Source organism: Aethalodelphis obliquidens, unplaced genomic scaffold, assembly GCF_003676395.1.
Source record: "Aethalodelphis obliquidens isolate GAN/ISIS:26980383/991018 unplaced genomic scaffold, ASM367639v1 scaffold41, whole genome shotgun sequence".
Taxonomy (NCBI): Eukaryota; Metazoa; Chordata; class Mammalia; order Artiodactyla; family Delphinidae; genus Aethalodelphis; species Aethalodelphis obliquidens.
The window spans coordinates 9,875,559-9,893,554 of NW_020837985.1; the positions used below are offsets into that span (position 1 = coordinate 9,875,559).

The 17,996-nt window shown below is 51.8% G+C and overlaps 1 protein-coding gene across 4 annotated transcripts in view; it reads right to left on the bottom strand.

Moving 5' to 3' along the window:
• Positions 1–17,996, bottom strand: part of ST3GAL1 (ST3 beta-galactoside alpha-2,3-sialyltransferase 1) — an 88,011-nt gene that overhangs the window by 19,249 nt on the left and 50,766 nt on the right. Inside the window, exon 3 of one of the 4 annotated variants that reach the window (XM_027132525.1) lies at positions 2,723–2,996. The exons of 1 other annotated variant lie outside the window; for it this stretch is intronic. The gene's annotated coding sequence lies outside the window, so the exon portion shown is untranslated. Of the gene's footprint in view, positions 1–2,525; positions 2,997–3,533; positions 3,545–17,996 lie in introns of those variants that run through there. 2 more of the 4 variants (XM_027132524.1, XM_027132526.1) reach the window with 2 other exon arrangements.

The following is a 17,996-nucleotide window of genomic DNA, read 5'->3' on the forward strand; positions in this document are numbered from 1 at the left end:
CCGTCGATCCAGCCCTGCAGCCCACCCTATGCCTTGACTTTTCAGGGGCCTGAGAGAATAAATCCCCTAACTTGAAGCAACATGACTGACCCACAGGTCACAGTTGCTCCTGCCTCTGGGCACCTACCCAGACCGTCCCCGCCGTCCGGAAAGTCCACCCCACCCCACCTGGCTCTGATTCATTCTTCAGGGCTCAGCTGGCACTGATCCTGGAGGGAGGCCTGCCCACTGCCGGCCTGAATAGGGGCCTCTCCTGGCCTCCACAGCATCCTGGCTCCACTCTGCCTGTGCTGTGTACTTAATCTGTCTCCTCCCTGAGCTGGGAGCTCCAGGAGGATAGAAACTCAGTCCCACTCACTGTTGTGGCCTGGAAACCGGGAACACACATGGCATGAAGGAATGCAGAGGTGAATGAAGGGAAACAGCCACCAACTCAGAGTGGAGACCTGAGCAAGAAAGCACAGACTAAGAGTCGGAAGATTCTGATTCTCATCAGGTTGCACGACCCATTTGCTGTGTGACTGTGAACAAGTTACCTAACCTCTCTGAACCATCCCTTCAACAGGAACATGGGGCTGACAACACAGATTCTGCCCGCTTCTCGAGGCTATTAACCAAGCAAGATCTGTCCATTCACGTGATTCACTCGCTGCATATCTGCTGGGGCCCTGAGCTGTGCCAGGCTCTGGGCTGGGTGGTGGGGGACCCATCATGAAAGATTCTAAGGTGGGAGCTTCCCAGGCATCTGCAAGGCTCCAGTGCCTTTGGGAGAAAGGAGGCTGGTGTCCTTGGATCAGAGAGGACCATGTATGTGGCATGTATGTGGGTGGGTTCGAGGGTGTGCGGGACTCAGAAGCCATGATATATCTCTGAGGGACATGGAGACCCACTGGAGGGTCTAAGCAGAGGACTCACATGGTCTCATTACATCTGTCTTTGTCATGAGCAGGGCCCATGATGCTCTTATTGACTCTGTATCCTGATGCCAAGGGCAGAGACAAGTTCACTGAAATAGATGATTACTGAACCATGTTGATCGAATAAAATTCTGAATGAGAGGTTAGGTTCCCTGCAACGTCCCAGCTCCACGAGAGATATTAATGTTCTACACTAGCGCTGGCGGAGGCCGGGGGAAGGTGCGGTGAGAGTTGGGACAGAGGGCAAGGCTGAGCTGTCGAGGTACAGATTGTGACATCCTCCTCCCATCCAGCTGGGACGTCTTGATAGCTGCATCTCTGAGGCCAGGGTGCTTGTTCTGAACCCACCTACCAGCAGACACTTCCAGGCTGGTATCAATGAGCGCTTTTGAAAGCCCTGGAAAACTGCAGTGGAAAAGCAAGAACAGCCCTCCACCTTCCCCTTCCCCCCAGCCCCAGGGAAGAAAGGAGGAATGCGTGACTTTCTGCACTCTGTGATGTGAGGCAGCCTGCTACATACGGGGAGCGCCAGCCCTGGCACCCGGAGATGGAACTGAGGCCAATACACCATGGGCCACAGATCTCCGCATGCCAAGAGTGCGGCCAGGGACGGAGGCTGGCCAAGCCTCCCAAAACAAAGAGGACGAGGAGAGGGAGGGGGAGGAGGACACAGCTCCCTGTCCTGTCTGCAGAGAGACAGTCAGCTCACGGCCACACACGGGAGTTCTGGGAGAGGCACAGCGGACGTGGATGTGACGGGCTAACGGGGTCACTGCAAAAAGCTGACGCAAGTTGGTGCCCTTTTAAGAACTCAGAAAGCAAGGATTCCCCGAAGGAGGGTCCCTAACGAAGATATACCCCCCCTACCCCATCAACAAGGAGAGAGCAGCAATTACCAGCCACTGAGAGAAGAGTTGTTTCCAATACTCGGAAAACCAAATGAACCGACAGTATGGGTTTGTGAATGTTTATTTAATGCCTGCCGAACCGCACAGTAGTTCTAACGAGGCTGGGATGCCCTCCTAGCTCTCTGCATAGCCTCCTGCCCTATGACTGTTGGTGAAATGACTGAGTGAATGGTAATATCAGCACTTCTAATATAGAGCTGCCATGACCGTCCTCCACAGGGTCCTCACATCATCTGGGTGAAGTGAGCCAGCATGCTTATTTCCCTGAGAGGAGAAACTGAGGTTCAGAGAAGGCAAGAGACTTGTCCAAGGTCACACAGCGAGATGGTGGCAAAGCCAGCACTTTGCTCCAGGCTCCTGCCTCCTCCTGGGCCGTCCTCTGTAGACACAGCTAATTGTTCTACTTCATCAGGACTTGCTCTCATTTTCATTTCCTTTCTTGTCATTTCTTTGGGTTTGTAACCTGTCATCTTTTCAGCTTCCTGAGATGGATACTACCTTGTCTATCCTCTCTTCTGCTGTGTCCCATCTGTTTAAATTATATACTATATTCATTTCAGTTGTATTTTTCAGTTCTAGAATTTCCATCTGAGTAATTTTTAAAAATAAGTTCTAGTTTTCAGGTGAAAATCTGCTCCTTGTCATCTATCTTCCTCCAATGATCCATCAGAGTTATTCAGTTATTTAAAGACCGTCTCACCCTCACGACGTTTGGAGGAGATGTGGGTCTATTTCTGCTGTCGATTTTCTCTCCTTATCTCTCTTTGGTCGCTTGGCTGTCTCCTGGCGACGGTGGATACCGCACGTGCTGGAAGTGTAGCAGTTGAGGATAAGGCTGTCCTTATTCAGGGAGGAATTTGTTTGCTCCTGGAGCTAGGTAGAGCACGGGCACATTACCTTGTTCCAATTGGTGACCAGGATGATTGGGGCCGCACTTTGTCTTCATGATGACTAGTTATTTCTGGCTTGCCCTTACTTACAGGGCATAGCCCTTCTTAAAGGAAAGCTAGGAGGCCTACCAAGAGACCTCTTCCTTGCACATTCTCACTTCCAATTCCTGCCTCCCCTACACTGTGAGATTGTCAAAGGCTCAGTCTAGCTTCTCAACCTCTCAGCTTCCAGCTTGTTTCCTTAGGCTCTGGTCCCACGCCACTGAAATTCCGGCAAATGCCTTGAAAGGAAAAAGAGGTGAGGAATAGTGACTCTCTGCCTGTGGTTTCTGTTGCCCTAGGTTCTTGGCCCCTTAATTTTAGCTGACTTGGTAGTCCCGCACTACACTTTTATTTCATTTCTTCACTGTTATTTTTTATGTCCAGCCTCGTGGGACTGCTCGACACTGAGCTGCTTCTCTCCGTCTGTCCTCTGGAGCCAGTGCATCCCCTGGGCAGGCAGGCGGCAGGAAGCATCAGGCTCACCCCCGCCCATTTCTCTCCTTCCAGGGGTCTTCGTCCCTCAAGTCCTGGCTGCCTGGTTGTTCTCTAAAACCTTCGAAGAGCTGAATTTCTATCTTACCCAGCTCTCACAGTCCTTGGTGGGATAAGGGGTCTGACACAAGCTTCAGCCACAGCCAGACGTGGAAGGCATGGAATCTTTTCTCTGCCACTCTGCGTGCCTGGCGTGGCGCCCTGCACATGATGAGGGCTTGGTGAACTGGAGAAGGGGGAGGGGCAGAGAGTCCCCAGAGGTGCCAGGGCAAAGCTCCTTGCACCAGCTGAGTGAGCGGACCGTGGGAGGGAAGGAAACAAACCAACAAGCAGAGGGCTGCAGCTGCAGCCTCTCATCTGCCACCACTTCCCTGTCCCGGAAGAGGCCCAGCCCCATCTGCTTTCACTCTGCTTCCTCACACAGCAGCTTTGGGACACACAGCGAGGTGACTGGCTGGCTCAACCATCCTGAGAACGTGAGGAGCAGTGGTGGGGAATTAGCATCTGTGAACCTGCTGATCACGGAAAACTGGATCCCACCACGTCCCGGCCTTTGGGGTCCTGGCTGGCTTTACGTGAAGGCACAGGGTGGCATGAAATCAGAACTGACTGGTGAAGGGCTCCCAAACCTTCCATCAGAGAAGAACAACTCTGGGGGAGTGGCCAAGATGGTGGAGCAGGAAGCCCTTAAGTCCACCTCCTCCCATGGGCCGAATAAAATTACAACAGAGTAACTATTGATGAGAAAGACCAGAATCTAGCAGAAAAGATCTTCTACAACTAAAGACATAAAGAAGGAACCACAATGAGACGGATAGGTGGGGCAGACTTACGTTATATTCAGGACCTCAGGTAGGCAACCCACAAACGGGAGGGTTATTACAGCTGCAGAGATCCTCCCCAAGGAGTGAGAGGTCTGAGACCACACTGGCCTCCCCAGCCTGGGGGTCCTGAAACAGGAAGACGAGCCCTCAAAACGTCTGGCTTCGAAGGCCAGCAGGGCTTGCTTTGGGGAGAGCCAGAGGACTGTAGAAAATAGAGCCTCCGCTCTCGAAGGGCACATACAAAACCTCATACCCTCCGGGACCCAGGGCGGAAGCAGTGACTTGAAAGGAGCCTGGGTCAGACCCTAATGCTGATCTCAGAGAGGCTCCCAGAGAGGCAGGAGGCAACTGGAGCTCACCCTGGGGACACAGACACTAGAGACAGCCTTTTTGGGAAGCTCATTCTACCACGAGGATGCTGGTGCTGGCAGCACCATTTTGGAATCCTCTCTATAGCTTATTAGCAACAGGACCCAGCCCTGCTCAACAGTCTTTGGGCACCAGCACTGGGATGCCTCTGGTCAAACAACTAACGGGGCAAGGTCACAGCCCCACCCACCAGCAGGCCAACACACTAACTCTGAGGACCCCAGGGCCCTGCAGCCAGAGACCCTGGAACTCAGCTCTGCACGTCAGCAGACTGACACTAGCCCCAGGGGGCCTTGGGCCCCAGCCCAGCCCACCAGCAGGCCAACACCAGACCCAGGAACCTTCCTCCCACCCACTACCGAGCCCCAGCCCTGCTCACCAGTAGGCAGGCCAACACCAGCTCCAAGACACTTTAGACACCTCAGCTAGCTGCCCTGGGATCCAGCCCCACTTACCAGCTGGCTGACACCAGCTTTGGGACACCCTGGACCCTGCAGCTAGCCATGTCAGGATCTGACCCTGGCCACAGCAGGATAACACTAGATCCAGGAACCTCGGACCTGCAACCACTCACCCTGGAACCCAGCTCCATCTACCAGTGGGCCGGCACTAGCCCTGGGGTCCCCTAGGGACCCATGGCTAGGGGCCTCATTACCCAACCACTCCCACCAGTGGCTGGCACACTCCATACAGTGCAGGGCCTGGCAATCCCCCAGACTGGGGGCCAGCCACACCTACCAGGCCACCCATAGTAGTCAGCCTGCCACAACAGAGAGACCCACACAGCCCACATAGGGGGCACTCCTAGAACATACAGCTCTGGTGATGAGAGGGGAGTGTGCTGCTAGGACCCATAGGATGTCTCCTACATATGGCCCCTTTTCCAAGGTCAGGAAAAACAACCAACCTACCAAATAGATAGAAATAAAATTAGCACATTAGGCAAAATGAGGCAGCAGAGGAATATATTCCAAACAAAGGAACAAGACAAAACCCCAGAAGAAGAACTAAGTGAAGCAGAGATAAACAATCTACCTGATAAAAAGATCTGGGTAATGATCATAAAGATGGTCAAAGAACTTGAGAGAAGATTGGATGTACACAGTGAGCCTTTAGAAGTTTTTAAATAAAGAGATAGAAAATATAAAGAAGAACCAAACAGAGATGAAGATACAATAACTGATTAAAAAAAAAAAAAAACACTAGAAGGAATCAACTGCAGATTAGATTATACAGAGGAAAGGATCAGTGCGCTGGAAGACGGAGTTGTGGAAATCACTGAAGCTGAACAGGAATATTAACAAATATATACGCTGCCTACAAGAGACTCACTTCAGATCTAAAGGCACACACACTGAAAGTGAGGGGATGAAAGAAGGTACTCCATGCAAGTGGAAATGAAAAGAAAGCCAGGTTTGCAATACTTATATCAGACAAACTAATCTTTAAAATAAAGAATGTAATAAGAGACAAAGAAGGACATTACATAATGATCAATGAATCAATCCAAGAAGAAAATATATCAATTGTAAATATATATGCACCCACATAGGCACACCTAAATACACAAAACAAATCTTAACAAAAATAAAGGAAGAAATTGTAATAGTAATAGAAATCTAATCAATAAAATCAGAAATGAAAAAGGAGAAGTTACAACCAACACAACAAAAATACAAAGGATCGTAAGAGATTACTATGAATAATTATACACCAATAAAATAGACAACCTAGAAGAAATGGATAAATTCTTAGAAATGTTCCATTTCCCAAGACTAAATCAGGAATAAATATAAAATATGAAGAGACCAATGACCAGTAATGAAATTGAATCAGTAAGAAAACAAACAAAAACCTCCCAACAATCAAAAGTCCAGGATCAGATTGCTTCACAGATAAACTCTACCAAACATTCTGAAAAGAGTTAACACCCTTCCTTCTCAAACTATACCAAAATATTGCAGAGGAAGGAACACTTCTGAGCTCATTCTATGAGGCCAGCATGATACCAAAACCAGACAAAGATATCACACACAAAAATATTACAGGCCAAATATCACTGATGAACATTGATGTAAAAATCCTCGGGACTTCCCTGGTGGCCCAGTGGTTAAGAATCCGCCTGCCAATGCAGGGGACACGGGTTCAAGCCCTTGGTCTGGGAAGATCCCACATGCTGCGAAGCAACTAAGCCCGTGTGCCACGACTACCGAGCCTGCGCTCTAGAGCCCGTGAGCCACAACTACTGAAGCCCACGCGCCACAACTACTGAAGCCCACGCGCCACAACTACTGAAGCCCATGCGCCACAACTACGAAGCCCATGCGCCACAACTACTGAAGCCCACGCGCCACAACTACGAAGCCCACGCGCCACAACTACTGAAGCCCATGCACCTAGAGCCCAAGCTCTGCAACAAGAGAAGCCACTGCAATGAGGAGCCTGCACTCCGCAACGAAGAGGAGCCCCCGTTCACTGCAACTAGAGAAAGTCCGCACACAGCAACAAAGACCCAACACAGCCGAAAATAAATAAACAAATTAATTTTAAAATCCTCAACAAAATATTAGTAAACAATTCAACAATACATTAAAAGAACATATACCACGATCAAGCGGGATTTCTCCCCAAAATGGAAGTAGTTCAACATCCACAAATCAGTCAATATCATAGATGACGTTAGCAAACGGAAGAGTACAAATCGCATGATCGTCCCAATAGATGCAGAGAAAGCTTTTGACAAAATTCAACATCCATTTATGACAAAAACTCTCCACAACGTGGGTACAGAGAGAACATATCTCAACATAATAAACACCATATATGACAAACCCACAGCTAACGCCATACTCAATGGTGAAAAGATAAAAGCATTTCCTCTAAGATCAGGAAAAATACAAGGATGCCCACTCTCACCAGCTTTATTCCACATAGTACTGGAGGTCTTAGCCACAGCACTCAGACAAGAAAAAGAAAAAAAAATAATAAAAGGAATAAAAATTCCTTTATTAGGAAGGGAGAAGTAAAACTCACTGTTTGCAGAGGACATGATACTATACATAGAAAATTCTAAAGACACCTCCAGAAACCTAAATCAATTCATAATGAACTCAGTAAAGTTGCAGGATACAAAATTAATATACAGAAATCTGTTTCATATCCATACACTAACAGCAAACTATCAGAAATAGAAATTAAGAAAACAATCTCACTTATAATTACTTCAAAAAGAATAAAATACCTACGTATAAATCTAACTAAGGAGGTAAAAGACCTATAATTGAAATTATCAATGAAACAAAAAGGCTGCCTACTGAATGAGAGAAGATATTTACAAATGATATAGCTGATAAGGGATTAATATCCAAAACATACAAAGAACTCATACAACTCAACATCAAAAACATATAACCCAATTAAAAAATGGGCAGAAGACCTGAATATATGTTCTTCCAACAACGACATACAGATGGCTGACAGGCACATGAAAAGCTGCCTAACATCACTAGTCATCAGGCAAATGCAAATCAAAACCACAATGATATCACCTCATGCTTGTCAGAAAAGCTATTATCAAAAAAGTACCACAGGGCTTCCTTGGGGGCACAGTGGTTGGGAATCCAGTTGCCAATGCAGGGGACACGGGTTCGAGCCCTGGTCCGGGAGGACCCCACATGCCGCGGAGCAACCAAGCCCATGCGCCACAACTAATGAGCCTGTGCTCTAGAGCCCGTGCACCACAACTACTGAGCCCACACGCCACAACTACTGAAGCCTGTGCACCTAGAGCCCATGCTCCGCAACGAGACAAGCCACTGCAGTAAGAAGCCCACGCACCGCAACAAATGAGTAGCCCCCGCTCACCGCAACTAGAGAAAGCCCACGCAGGAACGAAGACCCAACGCAGCCAAAAATAAATAACTAAAGTAAATACATTTTTTAAAAAAGTATCACAAATAACAAGTGTGGGTGAGGATGTGGAGAAAAGGGAACCACTGTGCACTGTCAGTGAGAATGTAAATTGGTGCAGTCACTATCGAAAATAATATGGAGATTCCTAAAAAAATTTAAAATAGAACTACCGTACGATCCAGCAATTCCACTTCTGGGTATTTATCCAAAGAAAACAAAAACATTAATTACAAAATATATACGCAGCCCTATGTTCACTGCAGCATAATTTACAACAGCCAAGATACAGAAGCAATCTGAGTGCCCATCAACAGACGAGTGGATAAGGAAGATGTGCATAAATAACTCTGCCATAAAGCAGATTTGCAATAGCATGGATGGACATGGAGGGTATCATGCTTAGTGAAGCTAGAAAGAGAAAGACAAACACTGTATGGTATCGATTACATGTGAATCTAAAAAACAACAAATGAACAAACATAAAACAGAAATAGTCACAGACACAGAGAGCAAACAGGTGGTTGCCAGAGGGTAGGGGAGTGCGGGAAGAAAAGAAAGAAGAAGGGGAAGAAATAGGGAAAGCAGATTAAGAGGTATAAACTTCCAGTTGCAAAATAAATGAGTCAGGGGAGAGAAAACATACAGTGCGGGGAATATACAGTGTGGGGAATATACAGTGTGGGGAATACAGTCAATAACTTTGTAATATCTTTGTACGGTGACATATCACAACTAGAATTATTATGGCGATCCCTTTGAAATGTATAGAAATATGGAATCACTATGGTGTGTAACAGGAACTAACATAGTGTTGTAGGTCAATTATAGTTCAAAATGAACAAACAAACTCACAGAAAAAAAGATCAGATTTGTGGGCTTCCCTGGTGGCGCAGTGGTTGAGAGTCCGCTTGCCGATGCAGGGGACACGGGTTTGTGCCCCGGTCCGGGGGGATCCCACATGCCACGGAGCGGCTGGGTCCGTGAGCCATGGCCGCTGAGCCTGCGCGTCCGGAGCCTGTGCTCCACAACGGGAGAGGCCACAACGGTGAGAGGCCCGCGTACCGCAAAAAAAAAAAAAGAGATCAGAGTTGTGGTTACCAGTTCCCACTCCTCCCACCCTCTCTGGTAGGAGGAGTGCGAACAGGATGTAGGAGGTCAAAAGGTACAAACTTCCGGTTATAAGATAAAGACGTGCTAGGGATGTGATGTACTACACAATAAAGACAATGAACACTGTTGTGTGTTACATAGGAAAGTTGTGAAGAGAGCAAACCCTAAGCGTTTTCACCACAAGAAACATTTTTTCCTACTTCTTTTATTTTGTACCTATACGAGATGTTGGATGTTCACTAAACCTACTGTGCTCATCATTTCATGATGTATGTTAAGTCTAATCATTATGCTGTACACCTTAAACAGTGCTGTATGTCAATTATATCTCAATAAAACTGGAAGAAAAAACCTCCAAAGAGCTCCAAATGACCAATAAAACATAAACTAAAAAAAGAAGAACAATCTTTCCTGCACTGTTCTGCAGCCCCTGGTCACTGGACACTAGGAATCCATCTGTTCTGGTTCTGTGCCAGTGGGTCATGGCCAATGGTTGTTGGAATAAAAGATGGCCCAGACATACCTGGGTTCGAATCCCAACTCTTCCCATTCCCAGTTTTGTTCTCATGGGCAAAGCACTGCCTCTCTCTAATACTCGGTTTCTGAATCCACAAGGTGGGACGAATAATGCCCAAATGGAGGGTTGCTGTAGGATAAAAATTATTTGCACAAAAGTGACCAGCCTTGTTTCGGGACACAGAGAGGATACATAATAAATGTCAGTTCTCTTCCCTCCCTAAGTTTCAGGCTCCTCATTTGTAAAAAGTCCAACAGAGTCCCTGGCTTGCCCTACAGACAGGGTTACATAAAAGACCAAACAAAATCAGGCATGAAAGAACCAACCGGGGGAATTATGAAAATTATGATTCTGACTCGCTTCATTAGTTGCTTCCATTCCTCAAGGGACGGGACAACCAGTACTTCATTGCTCTCTGCTCTACCTCTGAGAACCTGCAGTGAAGGGGGTCCCAAAGCAGTCAATGGGCTAGAGGCATAAGGGGTATCTGTAATTCACATGGCCCAGATTCTCTCTTCAGAGGGTTAATTCTCAGCGCATCAACCCGTGTGCCTGTGACGGCTTTTGGGGCATCCTGATTCCTTCTGTTTGCAGGGTCCCCCTGCTGGTTAGTGTCTATGGGACTGGGGATTCTTTCCTCCCTCTGTGCTCTCGGCCCTGTGCCGCAGGGGCTGGATGTCTAAAAACTCTATTTCCCAGCTTCCGCTGACCAGAGGGCTCTGGATGCAGTTGAGAATCGGCCAATAAGAGAAGGATAAACACTGCAGGTTGTCCTCCCTCCCGCAGGGGCGGAGGCTGCTGTGTGGCCTGAGCGTTGGACCCAGGCCCTCTGCCTCCCTCTACCCCCGAGTCTGCAGGGCAGCCTCCGATTCTGTGCTGGCTTCCTGGCCTCTGGGCCCCAGCCTGCAGCATCAGGACCAATATGCCCCCCATCACCTTTCCAACAACTTTATAAGCACCAGATCCCCTGAACCAAATCCTTTTGCATGAAGCCTCTGCCTCAGTGAAGCGTCATCCATCACATGGGGATAAGGTAGTGTCCAGCTCACAGGGTGGGGCCGAGAAAGACTCGAGTCAGTGCAGGGAAAGCTCATAGGTCTGTGCATGGCACACAGCGACTGCTCCCCGAACGTTAGGTTTGATTACTGGCGTTCCTCCTGCGGTTTCCTGCGGGGAACGCCAGCTGACAGTCCCACCTGCCCCCTCTCACTTCTGCCCCACTTCATTTAACAGCTGTGGAGGCTGAGCTCAGAAAGGGCAAGTGACTCATCCAATGACACACAGCAAAGTCCAGGGCTCAGAGGGGAACCAGGCTCCCGACTCCAAGACGGGCGTGGCCCCTTGTAAGGAACCGGCTGTATTCACGCAGCTGCCCTAGCGTGGCTGTTTCTACACCTCCCAGGGCGGGAGCTCAGAGGGCGTCATGGGCCCAGATGGAGCCATCAGGGGTTGAGGTGGAGAGGTCAGAGGTCAGGATTTAGTCTAGCTGCTGCAGCCAGGGGTGGGACGCTGCCGGGAAATCCTAAAAGCACCGAGCCCTTTGTGGTGTAACCCAGGGGCATTACAGGCGCTGCCTGAGCTTCGAGTGCCTAATGTAGAAAATGGGGTTAAGAACCATCCCTGCCTCTGAGGGGGCCGCACGGGGCACAAATTAATCTATTATCAGGGGCCACCTTCCATTCATGGAGGGTCTCTCCTTGCAGACCCTGTTTTAACCACGGTACTGGACAGTCACACGGCACTGGTACCAGCTCCATTCTTTCAGAGGTGGGAACAGAGGCCCACAGCTGTCAATCGACTTGTCCAAGGAGCCGGGATTCTGGGCAAGGGAAAGCCCAGTGGGTGGTGGCCCAGCCCTGAGCCCTGCGACATCTGAGCTGAGAGAGAGGGCCAGTGACCATCTGCACTCCATGGTGGCAGCCCGAGCACTGAACAGGGTTTGCGTGCGGCCAGTTCAGGGCCTGGCAGGCAGCGGATGTGAACCCTCCCTTCCCGGTTTTGTTTTCTCCCTGGTCAGCTCCTCCAGCCCATCCCCACCCTCTGAGTCACACACGAAATTGGCAGCCAGGCCCCCCCCCCCCCCCCCGGCCCGTCCTGGGCCAGCTCCTGTGCCGTCTCCTGGCCCCGCTCAGGAAGGACCAGCCTTGGCTGCAGTCAGACCCAGGTCCCTCCAGAAAACGTCATCCAACAGAAGCCCGGCCTGGTGTGGTGAGGCCTGAGAGATGGCCCCAGCCAGGGAGAGGCAAACGGGCCGTGACACAAAGTAACACAGAAATCCCGCCTGACTTTCCAGCCCCCCGGCTTGCCCTACAGATTTCACACACTTAAGGCCAAGACATCAGCTCTTGCCTAGTCTCCGGCCTGCAGGTCTGCCATCCAGATTTTGACTTTGCGAGCCCCACCAGCAAAGCGTGAGCCGATTCCTAAAAATTCATCTCTGCGTATACACATACAGCTATTGTACTACATGTTTCCCATGGAGAACCAAATGACACGGCCTCCTTCAGGGCGATGGGGGATAGAGCGTGGGATGAGCCGGCGGGCATCCCGAGAAAGCGGTAGTGGCCGGAGGACTGCAGGATGGGCCGGTAACTAGGCAGAGAGCAAGGGTCCCCAGGCAAAGGAACCTGCAGGTGCAAAGGCCTGTCAGGAGAGCAGGTGAGGCCGAAGGAACTGAAAGAGAGGTCAAGTCAAGCGGAAACCCAGAGAGGAAGATGCAGGATGGGGCTGGGGGCGGGCAGGCGAGGTCTGGCGGCCCCCTAAGGGCTGCAGCCACATCCCAGGCACCATGGGAAGCCCCTGCAGGGTTTGAAGCCGTGGGGTCTCCTGATCAGGCTCAGGGAGGTCGAGACTTGCCTAAGTCACACCAGTTGGAGGAAAACCAGGAGTGACAGCACAGCACCTCCTGCAGTGCCACCCCTTGTCCCTGCCGTGCCTGCCAGGGAGGGCCGAATGTGTGCAGCCAGGCCTTCCGGGGTCTCGGGAGGTGAGCCGGGCACCCTGACTTCTCTTCCAGATGGTCTCTCCGCCTCTCGCACCCTGCTCTGTGCCCAAGGGCTGCACGCACGGGTTCCCACGCTGGCGGGCTCCCTGGGGGCTTTGGGCCATGGGGACGCAGAAAGGAGACTGGAGGGAGAAAGGGGGCTGAGGGCAGGTGCTTAGGGCCCTGGCCCCCTCCCTGGGGGGCAGCCAGGACCTGGTGGCCGCTGGCTCCTGTCAGCGGCCCTCTCCACACAATGGCTCTGTTTGGGGGTCTCTGTCCTTGTCCTCTTGCCTCTTCAGCCCCAAGGTTAGAAACACCCCAATGTTTTCACTCCCAGGGACCACACTGTCCTGGTGTTTCCCTATCCCATACCACGCCCTTGAGAATCACCCCGGCATTAACCTGCCCTCGGTGGCCCACTCTGAGTTCCCCATCTGCATCCTGCAAGCAGTACCACCTGGAGGTTTGGCCCACAGGGAGCCCTGCCTCCCCACCACTCCTCTCCCCAGAGAAACAAGCTGATCTGAGAACAGCCCTGGCAGCTCAGAGGATGTGCAGGAAGAGCTGGCGCAGGCCAGCTGGATCCCCCTGTGCCCCGGCTCCCCTCCCTCCTCCTGCACTTTCTGGAATCCTCCCAACCATGCTGCTCCCAACACTGCCTGGGACTCACCCATCGGGAGGCCTGCTTGTCCTCCTCATGCCATGGAGTCTGGGGCAGGGAGAGAACTGGGGGCAGGGAGGCTCCCTGTGGGCACCGCTCAAGTTCCAGGCTCACCACATTCCAGTTCCCACTAGGGGGCGTGCTAACAAGCCCCGCCTCCAGGCTCCCTGGGGACACCCACCAGCCACCTCCCAACACTGCCTCCCACTGGATCGCAGGGGAATCACAGGGCAAGGCCCCTTTAGCCCTTGGCCGCTCTGGGCAGTGACTGGAGCTTGAACCCCACCCACTCCTGAGCCGCGCTCTGTGACCGTTTCACCTGCTCTCTCCCACTTGTCAACTCTCTGACTTCTGCTGGAGTTAAATATCCAGATATCAGAGAGAATCCTCATTGTTTTTCCTGCAGACTAAGGCCCCTAGAACATCTCTAACCAGGTCTGGTGGCCACTGGTAGTGTCTCCTTCATCCTGTCTCTGGATTGATGAGGCAGCTGCCACCGTCTCCCCATTTATCCATGCAATCTGCCCATCTGGCAGTGTCAGCATCTGACTCTTTATGTGCCGGACATCTGGCAAGGCACCCAGAGGATCTCCAGGGAAGGTACCCTTCAAGGCTATGTAGCTTCCTAGGGACCAGCCAGGATGGGAACGAGACAGTTGCAGGTCGTGTGGGGAAGGTACTGTTATCTTACAGAGAGGGAGCTGGGGTCACACAACTACCGAGGGCTGGGGTGGATTCCCAGGCCTGCTCTTCAGTGCCAGCCTGCCTGGCTTCTCACCTGGGCACGCGAGGACCCCGTAACACCTCACTGAGCACACCGGCCACGCCTCTCCTCACCGCTAGATGGTAAAGCCAGCCTGGGCCGCTCCAGGATCATGTGCACGGCAGCTCGTACATATAACTTTCTGCTCGTGAGGGACCAGCGTTTCCAAGGAGGGAACGCCGAGGGCCCCAGGGATGCGGGAGTGGCGTGTTGGTGATAACCGAAGGGAGAAGGGAGACAACCTCTGTGGAGGAGGTGGCCATGGAGCCCAGCTTTGAACACAGGGGGCCTCTAGCACTGATGGAGGAGAACGGAGAGGGTGGGGTAAACCAGGCAGCTCCCAAAAAGTGCACGGTGGAGGCAGCGGTGATGGGGGCAATTGGCACAGTTATGGAAAACAGGGTGCTCTTAGGGGTGACTTTGGTGGGCAGGGGCCTGGTCATGGAAGTCTTAAGAAATATGGACTTTGGGATGAAGGAAATGGGGAGCCAATGATGCTTTGTGAGCAGCAGACAGTAGTGACACAATTAGCATATGGAGTCTGGACTGGAGAGGGTGCACACAGCGCCCCCTAGAGTCTGGAGAGCAGCCCTGCCTCCGTCTCGGCGCCTTGGGAAGCCTGTTTGGGAGGGCTGTCTCCCCACTCCTGCACTAACTTGACCATTTGCCCATTTCCCCCACACCCAAGAAGTGCGGCAGGCTGGGAGAACCCTCCCCAGGGCTTGCAAATCCTCCTCCCCTCACCCTAGTACCTCTTGCCTGCTGCTTTGCTGGGGAGCGCTGGAGGAAAAAGCAGAGGTTCCTGGAAGCACAAGCAGTGCTTCAGAGCAGGTGCTTTGGAGAAGCGCTCCCGAGAAACATGATTAACCAGGATTAGGGTCATATGAGAAGGAGCTGGATAAATTTTCCTATTGTGAGCTGCACAAAAGGAATTTAAATCCACAAATCTTCTTATGTGTGTAGACTGAAGGGTGCTCAATTCGGAGTCCAAAGACATCCGCACAACATCCAAAGCGTGTAACGTGGTCAGGAATTTAAGGAGTTGCCCTGTATAGGCAGCACATCGGGAGGACATTGGTCCCCAGAAGAAAGAGGGGTTTCCCTGATTTGGGTGGCACAAAAGTCATGACAAAGGAAAGCCAATTGGGAACTCTGAATCCCCACCCCAGGCCCCGCCTCCGGGGTTGGCCCCTGACTCCAAAGAGCTTTGCAGAAGTGAATGGCTGGAGTCCTGACTGGTCTTAAAGAGATAACTTCCTCCCAGGCCCCCTAACTTCATGGGGAGATTTGCACTCTAATGATTAACAAGGGGCTTCCAGAAGGCTCCTGAAGGGGTTGGGGGTCGATCTCTGGTGATGCCCAGAACGGGGATTTGGAGTGCCTGATAAACCCAGCAGCCAAAGTGGCGAGGAGCCCGGCACCTCCCGCCCCCCGTGTTCTGGGATGGGCAGGGACCCCAGACAAGCACGTGTCTGGCACAAACCATCCCCGGAAAACAAGGGTGAGAGGGGTATCATAGTGTCCAGTGGGGCCGCTGGGATAAAACTACCCTAGCCCAGGGGACCTCCCTGGCGTCCGGTGGTTACGACTTTGCCTCCAATCCAGGGGGTGCGGGTTCGAGCCCTGGTCGGGGAGCTAAGATCCCACATGCCCCGTGGGCAAAAACCACATAAAACAGAAACAATATTGTAACAAATTCAATAAAGACTTTAAAAATGGTCCACATCAAAAAACAAAAACTTAAAAAAACCCAAAAACTGCCCGGGCCCAGCTTCCCTCCCCATCCCCCAGCCAAGCCCCACTCGGGAGGAAAGGAAGGGCAGCTCAGCCCATTCAACACCACAGCACTCGGGGCCCAAGCCACCTGCATGGGGCTCCCTCCCGAGCCCGGAACTTGGGAAAGGAGGGAGACCAAAGGAGGGAGACCTTGCCCCCTTGACAAGGGATGATGCGGCAGTCCAGTGGGAGGACCAAGAATAAGGATGCCTGGAGCAGGTGCGCGAGGATGGTGTCATGGGGGCCAGGGAGTTTCCAGGGCAGCTGAGACCAGGAAGCCCGGGAAAGCCTAGGGCAGGAAGTTTGAGAGAACACGGGCCAGGCTGGGGCAGCAGGATCCCAGCGAGCAGGGTAAGAGCAGAGGCCAGGGATGACCTGGCACACGGTGGGAGGATGTGGCAGATGTCCCCAGAGCCCAGCGTAGCTAAGGGGGGCAGGAGGTCTCGGAGCCACAGAAGAAAGGGAGATGCCCGGGTTGCTATCTCTCCGTTTGCACCCACAGCTGGAGAGTCTTGAAGAAATCTGTGCTACTGTGTGTCGGGGACCTATCCCTAACATCGACAACTGTGCGCCGGGCACAGAGCTGGGTGCTTCTCCCAGGGCATAAGGGGGTGATGCTGCCTCTGTCACAGCCAACGCTGAGGGCACTTGTGCAAGGGCACATGGCCAGGGATGGGCGTGAGATTCAACCCAGAGTCAAAGCTGCACTGCAGCCACTGTGCCTACTGGGAGGCCCTGACCTGCAGGTATGTGTATCTTATTACCAGTTGGGAGATGTTAGGGACTCTGGGCAATACCCAGATGACCCTCTCCCGCTGCTGGAGCTCCGGCCCCTCGGTCTCCCTTCTCACATCTGTAACTAACGAATATTATCTAGTAAGTGCTCATAAGTGCTCATCATTTAAGCATTTATTTGACCAAAGGGGCTCAGGCAGGTTAAAGGACCTGCTCACGGTCACCCATCGGGGCAAGCAGTGGATGGAGACACAACTCAGGACAGCATCCGTTTCCTGTGGGGGAAGTGGAAAGAGGACGGGGGCTGCAGTTCCAAAGCCTGATTAGCTGTGTGACCTTGGACGAGCCACCTGACCACACTGAGCCGTACCCAGCCCTTGTGTGCAAAACTGAAACAGTAAAGACCATGCCTTAGGAGTCCTGAAGGAAAGGAATGAGACAAGGACAAGCTTTGGCCTCCATACAGGCCAGTGGCCTATCTGATCCGTCCTCTGTATTAATCCGATTAAGAGCAGACGTATCCTGTGCCCTGACTTTGGGCTGAGTGCAGCTCTTAGAGCTGGTCTAAGAGCTTTATTCCTGCGAACTTGTTGAATCTATTAATACACCTATTTTACAGATGAAAAAATGGAGGCTCAGGGAGGTTAAGCCATTTGGCCCAGGGCTGTACATTTTGTAGAATGACACTAAAAGGTGATCCAAGCCATCTGGACCCAAGTGCCTGAGCTCTGCACCAAAGTGCCCTGCAGCCTGACCTGCTTCCACAGCTGGAGTCCTGGCTGGAGCCCATCATCTCCCCTGCGGGCGCATCCCTGCCAGCTAGACCCCACTCAGGACTATTCCTACCCCTGCCTCTCCCCGCAAAGTACTCACAGCCACTACTTATCCTCTATGCAATGGAAGAGGCAAGTCAAGCAGGAGAGAGGGAAAGAGCGAGCTACGCTGACCCCCAGATGGCGAATGCCCCCCTTGTGGTCAGGTGTGCCCCAGGGACGGAGCTGTTCTGCCCCAGCTCCCGAGGGCTGTGGGCAGGAGACTTCAGGGTTTGTCCCCTGCTGCCCATCAAAGGGCCTCCAACTTGGGGAACACAGCACTTT